Below are 14,730 nucleotides of genomic sequence, written 5' to 3' on the forward strand. Positions count from 1 at the left end.
GATTATTAAGGTGAGTTAGTGGATGGAACGCATTTATTTGGTGTTGTGCAGCTTACAAGTCCAGTCATTGAAAGGGAAATGCCAAAGGACTCACAATTGTTCTAGTCGTCATCATCACAAAAGAAGGAGTATGGCATGGAACATTCTGTTGGAATCTGAACTGATAAGATAATAGATTAGCTCAGTAGTCTTAGGTCCAAGACTTGTAGATTATCAGTTCGCAAATCTGACAAATGATACAGCTATGAATGAATCTGACTTAAAGCTTTATTTGAGCCATAATGTGTAACTGTATAGAACATTTATACTGGCTCCTTTCTTTCTTTGCACATTCATTCATTCGGACGTTATTCCTTTGCATGTTGAGGTGCACATTGGAACATTGCTTCGTGGAGAGAACGTTTAATGCCGACTCTAACCTTCGAGAACTGCTACCAGTTCAGAAAGCAAATAGCCTCTCTTTTTCCGGAATTGATCATTCAGCACTCGAGTGTTAGTATCCAGTATGCGTTTACTATATCACTATTGAGTATGAGTAAAGTATCAATCTCTGCTCTATATATGTGTCAGCCAAAAATATGATCAAATTAGTAGTTCGAATCCCATAGTGGACTTTGCTTAGATGCTGGAGCTTACAATAAGACTTGAAACAGTGTGAAAAATTCAGAATTGAAAGTCATTAATGAATGGTTCCTTAGCAATATCCTTCTAGCTTATGTATCTCAATGTCAAACAACTTTATTGTCAAGCCAAAATGCTCACTCCTACCTCAACTGTCTCCGAAAAAATCACGATATTAAAAAAAGTACATGAAAGCATAGGCATAGCAATATTATTGGAGGGTCCTTCAAAAATTAAAATTAGAATATACAAAAAAAAAAGGTAGCTATTAAGGAAAAGAAATGAACCCTGAATGTTATATTCCATAAAGCCCCTCATCTAACCGCTTTTCCGCCCATCGGGTACCTCACTAACTTACTCACACACACACCCACCTCTTTTCACTCTCTCCATCTCACTCACTTTTTAAATAAAATGCGCACACCGTATGGCATAAAGAAAAAAAAGGAAGAAGCAGAAAAAAAACACATTAAAAAACTTGATTTATGGGTAAATTTGAAATAAAATATGTTACTAACCCAATTTTATCACAATTTTATGTTCCTTTTTTTTGTGTGTATTTGCTACTGTTTTGTGCTTAAATTTCAAGCATTTAAATTGCGTATTTTTAAATCCATAGACCACATTTTATTTATGGCCATAACAGTTACAATGTAACAGATTAAAGTCAAATGTCTCAATTTTTTCATCATTTTTCAACAAAAACTAGATTTTTCCATTTTTCGGGTTAAACTTTCAATAAATTCAGTAATCATTTAAGTTAAGTAAGAGGGGTTCATCAGCATGTGCACGATGGTTCGATTGTGTGTCAGTTATTCTAAGAAAAAGAAATAAATAATCAAAAAAAGTTTTCATTTTGTTATTATTTGTTGCTGACTTTCTTGGAAGGATTGGGTATGTTGTGTACTTTGTCCATTGTTTGATTGAGCGATTGGCAAATTTTTTTTTTTGGATGGATTTTGTGATTTTGATAAAGTGACTTTCCAATTAATTCGAGCTTAGAGCTTTTTTGAGATTGTTTGTCAAATAATTTGAGTGGTTGGTTCTTGGAATTGCTTATTTTACTCAATTTGTAAGCATTTGGGTAGATTCTTGTTAAATATTCAATATTTTAAAAAATAATCTAGAAATCTTTGAATTTTGGTGAAAAAAATGTAAATAAAGTTTGTTTTTCATTGAAATAATCACTTTAAACTTTGAAAACATAGAAATCATTGTAATTGATCAACTCTTGCCATGTTTTTTAATCAATTAAAGCTTTGTGCTAGTTGATCAACCTTAAATTGACTTCAAAATCTGCAAAATAAAACTTGAGGTGAGAAAATTAAAAAGTGCGGGAAATTTTTTAAATTTAAAAAAATTATTTCAACTGAGTTTTTTGCCCATTTCCAACTTTAATAATTCAATTTTCCTAAAATCACAAATCCAGCACATCTCAGAATCTCAATTTTCTCTCTCGTTCTGCTATTTTAATTCCATTGTCCATATCTTCCGCATATTCCATCACAATCTCCATCATTGTGTCCATGGATTGACATATAACACAGCAATTGTAAAATTCTCCATAAATTGCAAAATATCTCCATCAAAAAGCTTAATCCTCCCAATACAATTACCATTGACCGTGATATCTCCAAAAATGCGCTTCAATGATCAATCAGCAGAACGAATTCTTCCATTTAGTTTATTTTTTTTATTTTATTCTTCCACACTGCGTCTGTATTTGTGATGCAAAAAAAAAGGGGGGCGACCAAGTCAGTGATTTATTGATGAAAAGCTTATAGGAAAAGTGGAATTGAATACATTCACATAAAGCAGGATGGACAAGGGTTTGATTTATGGTCGATTGTTATCTATTTTACCCGAGCCATTGTAGGATATGTAAAGTTTGCGGTTACATACGATTTCTCGGTTGTAAAATAAAAAAAAAAAAGTTTATCCATAAACTTTCCAATAAAAATTATTTTCCTCATTCACTCTTAGCTTCAGCTTCACAGCTGGCTGAATTTTATTTGTGCGACATTGAAAACTGTGTCATTTTATTGAAATTTCCATAGAGATATTTTTGCATTGTGGGGATTAAAATTTAAATTTGTTGGAAAATAAAGAAGATATCTCAATGTGCTGTAAATATTGTCAGTTCACAGTGCATTTATGATTTCAATGTATTACGCACCTGCATAATTTACCATCCATTTATTTGATGCACGACTGAAGCTTTTATATTATTCGTTCAATTGCATAAATTCATCTCTTCATACTCGGTTCCATCAAACAAAGGAACAAGTTGGTGTGGTGTATTTTTGGGACTTAAGGGATGTTGTGAAGCATTCTGAGGGAATTTTACTGGAATTTAGTTCTTTAAATGAAGATTTTAGCTAAATTTAGAATTGTGAAGTCATTGCATCAGCAGCTTAAGCAGGTGAGGGTTAATCAAATACTTCAAAGGTCCTGGGTTCGATTCCCAGAGATTGACAAGGATGCTAAATTTGCATTATTTCTAGGGATTTCAATACTTATTCTGATAATTGGTAATGGCTCCGTCAGGACATTATCACGTCATAATGACATTGCCACAGCTACCAATCTGCCATTCAGGCTACTTAGTTCAGTGGTTTTCCAATCTGCTTTCCGTGTCAAACTACGAATGCCTTCAAACCATTATTTCTTTACTTAAAGACCAAAAGCAATCGATGTATCAATAAATGAGTAGACTTAGGACACTACCTTATGTTATCCAGATATGTATCATTAGTGAAGCGAAAGAATGCCGACCAAGAGCAGATATAAGCCGTCGAACATCATTTTTCGGCGTAAAATGGGTCCAAATCAGCCGTTAAGGTGACTTAAAGCGACATAAATCGGCGAACTGTCTCTTTTGGGGTAAAAAAAGGTCCGGATCAGTCGTCAAAGTGCTGTAAGGGTAACTCCGCGTCTTATTGTCAATTCAGCGGTACTGTTACATACCTTAGTGAACACATTGTGCTATTTAAGAATGTTAGACACAAAAACCTCATCCCAAAATGACCAACCCAAAGTAATCCCAACTATAACCCCTAAAATCTGCACACGATAAACTTTTTTTACTTTTTTTTGGAATTCCATCATTGAAAAAGTTTATCGTTACACTTCGTCCAACAACAATACATGATGGAAAACAATAATAAGTATGTAAGTGACGATGAAAATTAAAAGCATGAGTTTGATGGAAAAAAAGAATTTTTTTAATGCAAATGAGCCTGAAAAACGATCAAAAAATGTTGATGAAAATTTGCATTGTTTTAAATTCTTTTGGTATGTTTGAGTTTCGGTGATTGCTTTTTTTTTATTGTGGATGTGATTTCTCATTGAAATTATTTCAATAAAAAAGGTTCTCGGATATAAAAAAAGTATTAAGCCATAAAATTGAAATGTTTTAGAAACAATCGAAAAAACTGTTCCATATGAGTTGATGAAATTTTTTGTTTTAATTGAGTAGCCTTCCTGAACTTTTGATAAATTAAAAAGGTTTGGAAATATTGTCGAAAAAAATGGCAAAAGTTTTTGATTATTGAAAAATAAAATTTTGAAATTTTGTGCAAAATTAAAAATGTTTTTAATGGAAATTAGGACAAATTGACCATTATATTGGATAGAGTTGGATTCGTTACATAGCAATAAAAGGCATTGTTGTGTTTTGAACTATTCAGATGGTTTTGGGCTTCATATGCATATAGATAGAGTAAAGGATACAATTATTTAAGCACATTCTAGAAAATGATTTGGAGCAACAATTTGAAGCTAGTTTTAGACGGAAATATGTATTTATTTCATTTAAATTATGATCCATGACCTCCTTAAAGACTTTATATTGACTCTTTTGATGACTATCATCTTTCAATGTACAATCCTACGTGCTATGCTGACTCTAACAAAAGCATCATTCCATCTATTACTCGAGCGACACAAATGAAGAATGTTCCGCCACGGAACTATTAAGGTTCCTCTAAATTTGTTTTATTAACACTAAATGGAAGTCGCCTATTTTGAACAGCCATATGGACACCAAAAGGAAACCTTCTTTACTTTCTCAGCTTAACTTTACCATATACCATCCTCATCTTCTCGCGGTAGAGACCGTCAATCGAAGTCACATAGTGAAACGGAGTCGAACGAGGTTCTGGTTAATACGTGCGTTGGATTAGTAAGCCGCCATTTTTAAATGCAAGCTAAGAGAACCAAGGAAAGAGCCAGGTTAGTTTCAAATAACCATTTGTGACAGCTGTCGAGCTTTAGCTTCTATAAAAGAATGAAAATTCAAAATAACGGACACTTAAATTTCAAAATTTATTCGTTAACTTCGATAAAACTTAGTTTCACTCCCCTTTTTGTCTATATTTCGTAATCAAACTTTAAAATGCTTTAAATAATGCATTTAATTGAATTTACCGCTTATTTATCAATTTATAAAGCTCTTATCTGTGTGTAATGTACTCAACAATTCCACAAAAAAAAATGCGCAATTCCACTCCAAAAGGCTCAAAAAAATCACCAACTTCACATTACTTTATATTTTCGACTCATTTTCATCTTTCAATTTTAATCAAAATAAAAAAAATCTTTTTTTTTGTCATCAATTGCATGCATGCCATGCATTCATTTGTTTTTATATTCATTCCATACAGTCATTTATGTCCTCATATGCAAAGTCGAAGATAAAAATAATTGTGAACAAGAAAAAAAGGCAACAACAAATGGACGAATATAAAAAATAAAAAAAAAAATCAATTCAACTCATTCATTATTATGTGAATAAATGCAGCATACATGCATGAACAAAATGAGCGAATCAATTTTTCTGTTTCCCAATCGATTATTATTTGTTGTTGCTGTATATCAACAATTTTCATTATCTGTTTTAATTACTATAGTTTGTCCTACGAACAGTAGCCAATTTGTATTCACATTATGGCATTCGATCTTTTGTTGAATTTTCATTTGATGCATAACCGAAAAATTTGTGTGCTTTTTAATATTTTCGGAAATTAAATCCGATACATATGACTGGCACACAAATATATTTCTATCAGAGTTGCAAAATAGTTGCCTATGACAGGCAAGAACCGTTAAAATTCTTGATAATTTGTATGGTTTTGGAAGAAAAAACAGGCAAAAACCATACAAATTCTTGATAGTTTATATGATTTTGTAAGAAAAACAATACAAATTATCAAGAATTTGTATGGTTTTGTAAGAAAACAATACAAATTATTAAGAATTTGTATGGTTTTGTAAGAAAAACAATACAAAATTATCAATAATTTGTACGGTTTTTGCCTATTACAGGCTGTTTTGCAACTCTGATTCGTATATTTTGTCGCGTATGCATCGAGCGTGTGCATGCCGTATAGCAAGAGCGAAAGCCAAAAAAAAAAAACTTTTATCAGATGTGATATCGCATTTCAAATGAATGCAGGAGCCTCACTCTAACATATTAATGTGAAAACTTCATTAATTAGCATTCGTAAACCATAAATTCAGAAGAACTAATAAAGTCATTAAATTTAATTGCATCAATCTCCATTTCCCCCTTCGGTCCACAAAATAATTTTTTTAATATGATTGCATTAATGTTATTAAAAATTATGCCTTACTGCATCCAAAGCCCGTCATTTATTTAATATTAAAATATTCTTATCATTTTGCATGAATCATTTTGCCTTTGAATGAAGATAATAAAAAAAGACCGCAATGTAAATGCAGGTAGAAATGGATCACATAAAAAAAAGAATGTTAAAGAAGCGATGAAATTGCAACAGCAAGAATGAGAATGCAAGAAAAAAGAAGAAGCAGAGAGCGAAATTAAAATTAAATTAATTTAAATGACAAAATATCGCTTTGCAGTCTTTTCGCTTTTTGCATTCAGTGTCGACAGTAAAGACGACGAGAAGAAGAAATGTTGTCAAGGATGGAAGCATTATTATAGATTCTGAGAGTGGCCGAAGCGCATCCAATTTGTTGCATTTTTAATGAATTGGTTTTGTTAAAGCTAGACAACGGTGGCTGATTAGTAAGTCTGTAGTAGGCAATCTGTATGGTATGAAACACTGATGTGACGTTACACAACTGATGTGACATGACACACTGATGAGCAGCGACACATTGAAGTATCGTGACATACTAATGTCCCGTGATGCACTGATTTGCAGCGACACACTGAAGTAAGGTGACACACTGATGTGTCGTGACATGTTGATGTGCCGTGATACATTGATGTGCAGTGACACACTGAAGTTAGGTGACACATATTGTGAGGTGAAACTCTAGTTCGCCTCGACACTGGCTTACTGCGACACACTGGTTTGCCGTGACACCCTGATAAGACGTGACACACTGGTGTTTTGCAACATAATTGTGTGTCAAAGCACACTGATTTGAAACTTTAGAATTTTAAAATTCCACGAAAAAAATCAAACTTTCCAAAACATAACCTCAATTTTACCAATCCAGCCTTAGATTCACATCCTGATCCTCCTCTAAAGCTTCAATAATTCAAACTTAAAAATACTTTTTCACATTCAATTCCAAATCAATATAATTCTAGTCCACACTAGATGCATAGAACGAGACAGCTGTCTGTCGCTATCTGCATTGATTATACTATGAAAAAAAGCCTTTCAAATGAATTCAGGAACTGAATAATTAAATTTCATCGGAATGTTTGATTAACAAATCAGAAATGTATTGATGCCAAATGAAGTCCTATTGAATGCTGTATTAAGATTTTCTGATGACTGTGAGTAATTTGTTGTCACAGAGACTTAGAGAATCGTTATCAAAGTGATTGATTAAGCTGATCGATTGACTTATTGATGAAGAGTATGTAGGAATGATTTTTTGAAGTTCGTAATAATTTATAGATCTAGACTGAAGTGGGATGATGAAGAAAAGCTTACTTTTTTGGTATAAGGACGATGTTAGACATCATTAAGTCTCTGTGATGCTATGTGGCTACGATGATGTGGCCCTAAGTTGAACAATTTGGTCTCTAAGGCACCGTTGCATCAACACGTTGACGACAAGACTTTAAAGTGCCTTGATGGCACCATGACAGCTATGTTCGCCACATTTTGATGGTTAGAAATGAAATTTGTCTGCGATGTGCCGTTCGGGACTGGTCATTTGATGATTATATAGTGTTGCTCGAGAATCGTAAGTGCTATACCCCTAAAATCAACTCATTTTTGAGTATACTTGATTACTTTCAAGTGTATGCAGTTAAAATCAAGCTTTTGGAAGTGAATTTTAGTCCTTAACGACAGCCTGAAAAAGTTTTAAGCAATGTGAAACTGTTAAACTGATAATTGAGCTTATGTTACTCAATTCCAGCTCTGCCATCAACAACCACCCGCTTCACAGAAGCACCACCGATCAACCACGTCACACAACCCAGTCATCAAAAATGAATTTTAATCCACATTTTATTTGTAAAAAATTCAGCACAAGCAAAATAGAATGGTGGCAATTAAATGAGAAGCACTTAAAAGAAAAAAAAAAAACCACAAATTTCATCCAAATTGCCTTACACGGCATTGAATAAATATATTTTTAGCGTCGAGTAAGACAAAAAAAAAAGAGGCAAAGAAATTATATTACCCAGCATTTTTATATTGTACATACGTTCATACATACAAACAAATTTTCAACAGAACAAGAGCACGAGAGAAGAAAAGAATGAAAAAAAAAAAGATGAGAAACACGCAAAAATACGGGCAAAACGTTAATTAGTTCAACCACAGAAGTCACAAAGAACGAGGCAAAAAATTTGTTTTGTAATGAAAATAAATGTTGTGTATTTTACGTTCCTTCTTATTTTTTGTTTTGTGTGTGCTTCCATGGCATTGTCGCTGACGATATCTCTCTCGCTCTACTCTACTCGTCTTTCGCAAGGTTGTTAGGCGCTCAAACGAAATGAATGCTTTTGTGCGAAAATTAATCACAGTGCCACGATATATAATTTTATGTTTTGTGCCTCTTTTTCCATCGTTTTAAAGTAAAGAAAAAAAAATAACTTTCTTCTTAATTCAATCCTTTTGGGGTTGTTTGGAAATTAAGTCTTTACAAATCGCGATTTACAAAATTGAAATTTTAATTTTCGAAAGTCGAAAATTCTAACTTCGAAAGTGAAAAATTCAAATTTCAAAAGTTAAAAATTCTAATTTTGAAAGTTAAAAATCTTAATTTCGAAAGTTGAAAATTCTAATTTCGAAAGTTGAAATTTCAGTTTCGAAAGTTAAAAACTCTCATTTTGAAAGTAAAAAATTCTAATTTCGAAAGTTAAAAATTCTAATTTCAAAAGTTAAAAATTCTAATTTCGAAAGTTAAAAATTCTAATTTCGAAAGTCAAAAAGTCTAATTTCGAAAGTTGAAAATTTCGAATTTTTAAAATTCTAATTTCGAAAGTTAAAAACTCTAATTTCGAAAGTTAAAAGTTCTACTTTAGAAAATGAAATAATTCAATTTCAAAAGTTAAACATTCTAATTTCGAAAGTTAAAAACTCTAATTTCGAAAGTCAAATAGTTTAGTTTCGAAAAATAAAAATTTTAATTTCGAAAGTCATATGGTTCAATTTCGTAAGTTAAAAATTCTAATCTCGAAAGTTGAAAATTCTAATTTCGAAAGTTAAAAACTCTAATTTCGAAAGCCAAAAATTCTAATTCCGAAAGTTAAAAATTTCAATTTCGAAAGTCAAATAGTTCAATTTCGAAAGTTAAAAATTCAAATTTTGAAAGTTAAAAATTCTAATTTCGAAAGTTAAAAATTTAAATTTCGAAAGTTGAAAACTCTAATTTCGAAAGTAAAAAATTCTTATTTCGAAAGTTGAAAATTCAAACTTCGAAAGTTAAAAACTCAAATTTCGAAAGTTAAAAACTCTAATTTCGAAAGTAAAAAGTTCTAATTTCGAAAGATAAAACCCTACTTTCGAAAGTAAAAAACTCTAATTTCGAAAGTTAAAAATCCCAATTCTCAATGGAAAAGTGTGAATCCACAAAGCAACTAACTTCCTTCTTGAATTAAGAACATAATTTTTAAAAGTTCCCTCCACCTCACTCTTAAATCTACTCTTAACAGACTGTACAATTGTTTTTAAACCGTGTTGGGATTTATAATTTTATTTCTTCTTCATCGCCTGCTTTAACTGCTTTCTGCCTGTTGTGTCTCCTCTTTTTTTCTTTAAAACAAACAAATTCAATAGGAATTAAATTAAGTTTTGATGTCAGGAGATGATGATATCTAGTCAAAAGAAATTAATGGCTTTATTAAGAGTCAATTTATGGTTGCTATTAAAATTAGTAGCTTGCTGCTTCAGAATAGACAGAAAGGATTTTTTTCGATGTTTATATTCTATAGATTATAATTTTAATAAACCTTGGTGGATCAAAAGTTTGATAAACTTTATATTAATTACAGATTGGCTTCGAGGTTGATTGCCAGGCAGGCAGAATATATTTAGAAACAAGACGAACAAGTTGATTATTATCAATATTGACTTGATAAGTTATGAATTTTGAAAATCAATCTGATGCTTTTACACTTGATGATTGCTTCAGAGAACTTTGTCAATTTAAAATGTCAATGGGATTTGATTTTGTTGCGGGATTGGATGTAGGGTTTCTGGAAGCGGTTTTCCAAAAACCGCATAACCGCACTTTTTGACCTTAAAATGCGGTTTTTAAAAAACCGCGGTTTTGAAAGAAAAAACCGCAGTTTTAGAACTTTGTATGGAAAAAATTCATTTAAATCCACAAAATGTAAATTTTTGAAGATAAATTCGAAAATTAATAAAATTTTCTATTAACTTGAAAAGCTGGACTAAAATCTTGCAAAATTTTAAGAAAAACTTTAATTATAAAAGTTTTTACAACAAATAATTTTTTTGACTATTTTACCAACCAATTTGGAACAGAATCTAAATAAAATGGAGGAAAATAGAAACTTTTATGCATAAAACTCCAAATTTAATTTTTTTCAAAAAATTTCATATATTTGTATGTAAATTGAAAACCGCAAAACCGCGGTTTTTGAAATTCTGAAAAACCGCAAAACCGCGGTTTTGGAAAAACGCGGTTTTTCAGAAACCCTAATTGGATGCAACACAAGGTGTTGTGACTTTTAGGATTTTCTTTTCATGATGTGTCGGTTTTGTCGTTCATTTTTAAATGGTAATGTTGAGTTCAAGCTGTTTAGGATCTCAAATAGAGCTCAAATAGAGCTGAGCTGTGAGGAGGAAAGTTGAGTCGAGTCGATTGAGCCGACCCGAATTGAGCCTAACCGAACCGAATCGAACCGAACCGAACCAAACCGAACTGAACCGAACCGAACCTAACCGAATCGAACTGATCCGAACCTAATCGAACTGAACCGACCTGAACTGAGTCTAACCGAATAGAACCGAACCAAACCGAACCGAACCAAGCTGAGCTAAGCTGAGCCGAGCCGAGCAGAGTCAAGCCGAACCTAGCTGAACTGAATCGAGCCTTGTCGAAGCAAACCAAACTGAACCGGGGTGAGCTGAGCCGAACCGAACGGAATAAAATTAAGGTGAGCTGAGCTGAGCCGAATCAAATCGAGCCAAGCTGAGCCAAGTCGAGCAAAGCCGAAGACAAGCCGAGTCAACCCGAGTCAAGCCGAACCAAGCCGAGCCAAGCCGAGCCAAACCGAGCAAAACTGAGCTATTTCAAGTCTAGTCGAGTAAAACCGTAGAAAAGCCGAGTCGTGACGTAGGCTTTTTAATATTGTGTCGCATAGTAAAGCATGTCCGTACATGAGTTCCTCGGACTTAAAGCTTCCTGTTAAATTTTAATTGAATAATCCCCATGAGTAAGTCTTCCTAATATAGATTTTAATATAATTCCTATTCTCTTCTTGATATTGCATCTCAAACTATACATAAATCGGATTATAATCTAGCTATAATAAGAGTTTCTTAATTGAATTGATCTCAAGATTGCATAAGGCTAATCAGTTATGACATCTAAGGGTTGTAGTTCACTTATATCTCAAACAATGAAGTCTCCTCGGTGTATTTTTATTCAATTTTAAAAGTAATTTATAATATTCCTTATTTTCTGTAGCTTCATCTTGTGCACGAAAAAAAGAACTATCTACACAATCAATTTAATTAAAATCCCATCCCTTGAAAAATTTATCAGTGGATGTAAGTGTAAGGAACAAGTGGAAAAAAAAAGATAAACTTTTTGTTTCATCCAACTTTTATATAAAAATCATCATCCAGTATACTCTTTTTTTTATATATTTGTGTACTGCTTTTGAATGAAGAACTCCAGCAAGGCTAATTAAATTCCCTGCATGAAAATAATCTTATCAAATTAGCAGAGCATAGCAGCGTCTTCGCTTAAAGAAATGGAAAAATTTGCTGTTGTGCATGAATACAGCAAAAGGAAAAAACTTTCTTTTTTTCTTCTATTTCTCTTATTTTATTTCTTATTACAAGCAATTTTTTTCATTTTGCGTTCAGTTTGTTACAAAAGTAATTCATCTAAATCAACAACATCCTGTAGTTTTCGCAGAAAAACAATTTTCTCACCTTATGATTGTTTGTGGGTTTTTTCTTTCTTATTTTTGATGCTAGAAACTATAGTTTGGAAGTGGTGGGGTGATGCTTGATTGTTTATGGATGAAGCGCATTGAATTTGAATTATTTATTGTAGTTAATGAGTGAGGTAAATGAGGGATTTGGGGGAGCTAGCTTTAGTATTGCGCTGTTGTTCGGAATCGTGCTTCAACTAAGATTCTAGAGAAAGATGTTCATTTTTCCATAACTTAGTCCGAGTGGGATTAGAACCCACTCCTTCTTAATGAAACAAATTACATGTCAGGTGCTCTTACCTAATGAGCTACCGGGGTCTGCTAGAAAGTGTGACACAATCCTTACTTAAACTTTCTTTCTCTATGTAACGCTTATTGCACATCTCTTATCGTTGTATTGGACCAAGACACAAAATCCAACCTCTGTGTATGCTGAGAAAGTTTGGTATTTTTAGGTTATGTCTTGTGAAAATGTCCATTTCTCGTGGGATTTTTTTCTTGAAAACCCCAAACTGTAGTGTTTGAGCAAAGTGGAAATTTGAGAATCGAACCATATATAGGTGACTCTGCCAGTGAAAGAATAAAGTCTCTGTGGTCGAGTGGTGAAGAAACATACCAGAAATCTGTAATAAACTTTAATGAGTAAGTGGGCTCGATTCCCATCAGAGACTGATCTCTCAATCATTATATAGAGTGATATCGATACAACAAAGATTCACACAATGCTTACAATTTTACACTAATTAATTGAAAATTTATGTCTAACATGGGGATGGAGGAGGTTTTGACCACGAACAACACTTCCCCACTTCCTCTGAAAGCTTAAATTTGCCTCAAACTAACACATTCTCTTAGTCTTAACACCTCAAAGAAGAAGGCTTATAGAATGAGACAATCTGCCATTTGAACTTGAAAATTAGCTTACGATCATCAACAATAGTGCTATAGACGTCTACTAACAGTGGTCATATATCACAATCGATCTGTATGCTACCATTACAAGTAAGTAACATTCTAATAGCCACATCAAAAAGGATAAAACGTAAATGAAAGCATATATTGGACATAAATGTTTGCTTAAACGTCCGCTCTGACAAATTCATCAGTTGAGTCCGTTAATAGATGCAAATTTTCAATGTCCTAACCACATAAGTTTATCCCAATCCTGAAAACAGTTCTAAACTTCAATATTACGTATTAAAATCTATGGATAAATATTCATTCCAAGCCTATTCCATCTACAGTTGGACGTATCCTGCAATAACCCTTCAAGCTATCGACCAATTAGTTCTAGTTTGCTCACGATTTTCATTAAACTACTCATTATCAGCCACTCAAAGTAAACAGAACGTACTTTCCATACGAAAATAAGCTAAACAAAGTAACTGAATAATTTACAGCACACAGCAACACAAAAAATCATTCGTCCAAAAAAGTATAGCATGAGAATGAGAAGGTAAAATTGTTTTATATTCCAAAAACTTTTATTCTGTTCATTGAAACTAAAGTTCTCTCCTCTTACTACTACTGCTCGCTCATACATCTCAACAACATTCGTCGAGTGGTAACGATTAAAGTGCTGGAAATTGTGAAATGTATATATGCACAGTATAAAGGAGAGCAATGAAACATTTTTGTTGCCGTATCTTTTTTTTTTTATATTTCAAACTCGATTCTTTGATGGTGTCGACATGAGAATGTTATGGCTTTTATGTTGTGGAATGTGCGATTTAAAGTGTTATTTAAGTCCTCTTATTGCAGTATGAACAATTTTACATCTATACACAGTAAGAAAAATTGTATTTTTTTGTTCTAAATTGAAATTCACTTTAAAGTGTTGCTCTTAACTGCCTCTTTTTTATGTGTTCATTCGAGTCGGTAATTGAAAAATTTCTGAAGAACTTTTGTAACAAGTTCAAAGAAATTTTTAAAAAAATTGTTCTGACATTTACTGTATGTGTCATTTTCATGTTTGATATTAATTATTGGGGTGGAGGTGATGGTGTGGTGCAGACTTGATTGTAAAATTTTGATGATTTTTTTGAACTAGGGGTCGTTCACTTATTGCGTAATGTAACAAAATTTCTTCAGAATTTTTAAAATTCTCGACAAAACCTTTCAAATTCTCAACAAAACCTTTAAAGTTCGCTACAAAACCTTTCAAGTTCTCTACAAACCCTTTCAAATTCTCGACAAAAACCATTCAAATTCTCTACAAAAGTCTTTCAAATTCTTTATGAATTCTTCTAAATTCTCTACAAAACCATTCAAATTCTCTACAAATTAAATTTTCCTTTAATTCCCATTCCCATCCAAACAATAAACTCACTCATCTATTCTTAGACATCATGTAGCTTTCATTAATATTCAATTTTCGCTAATAAACCTGTAAACAGACTTCATCATCATCATCAACTATGTCATCGTTTCCTAATTTCCACATCAAAGAAAAGAAAAGTCAAATATCTTAAAGTGTGTGTGACGACGAGGAAAAATGTGAGATATCGTAGAGCTTTTTT

Source organism: Chironomus tepperi, unplaced genomic scaffold (assembly GCF_022539635.2).
Source record: "Chironomus tepperi strain 1889 unplaced genomic scaffold, CSIRO-AGI_Ctep_v1 contig_445, whole genome shotgun sequence".
Taxonomy (NCBI): Eukaryota; Metazoa; Arthropoda; class Insecta; order Diptera; family Chironomidae; genus Chironomus; species Chironomus tepperi.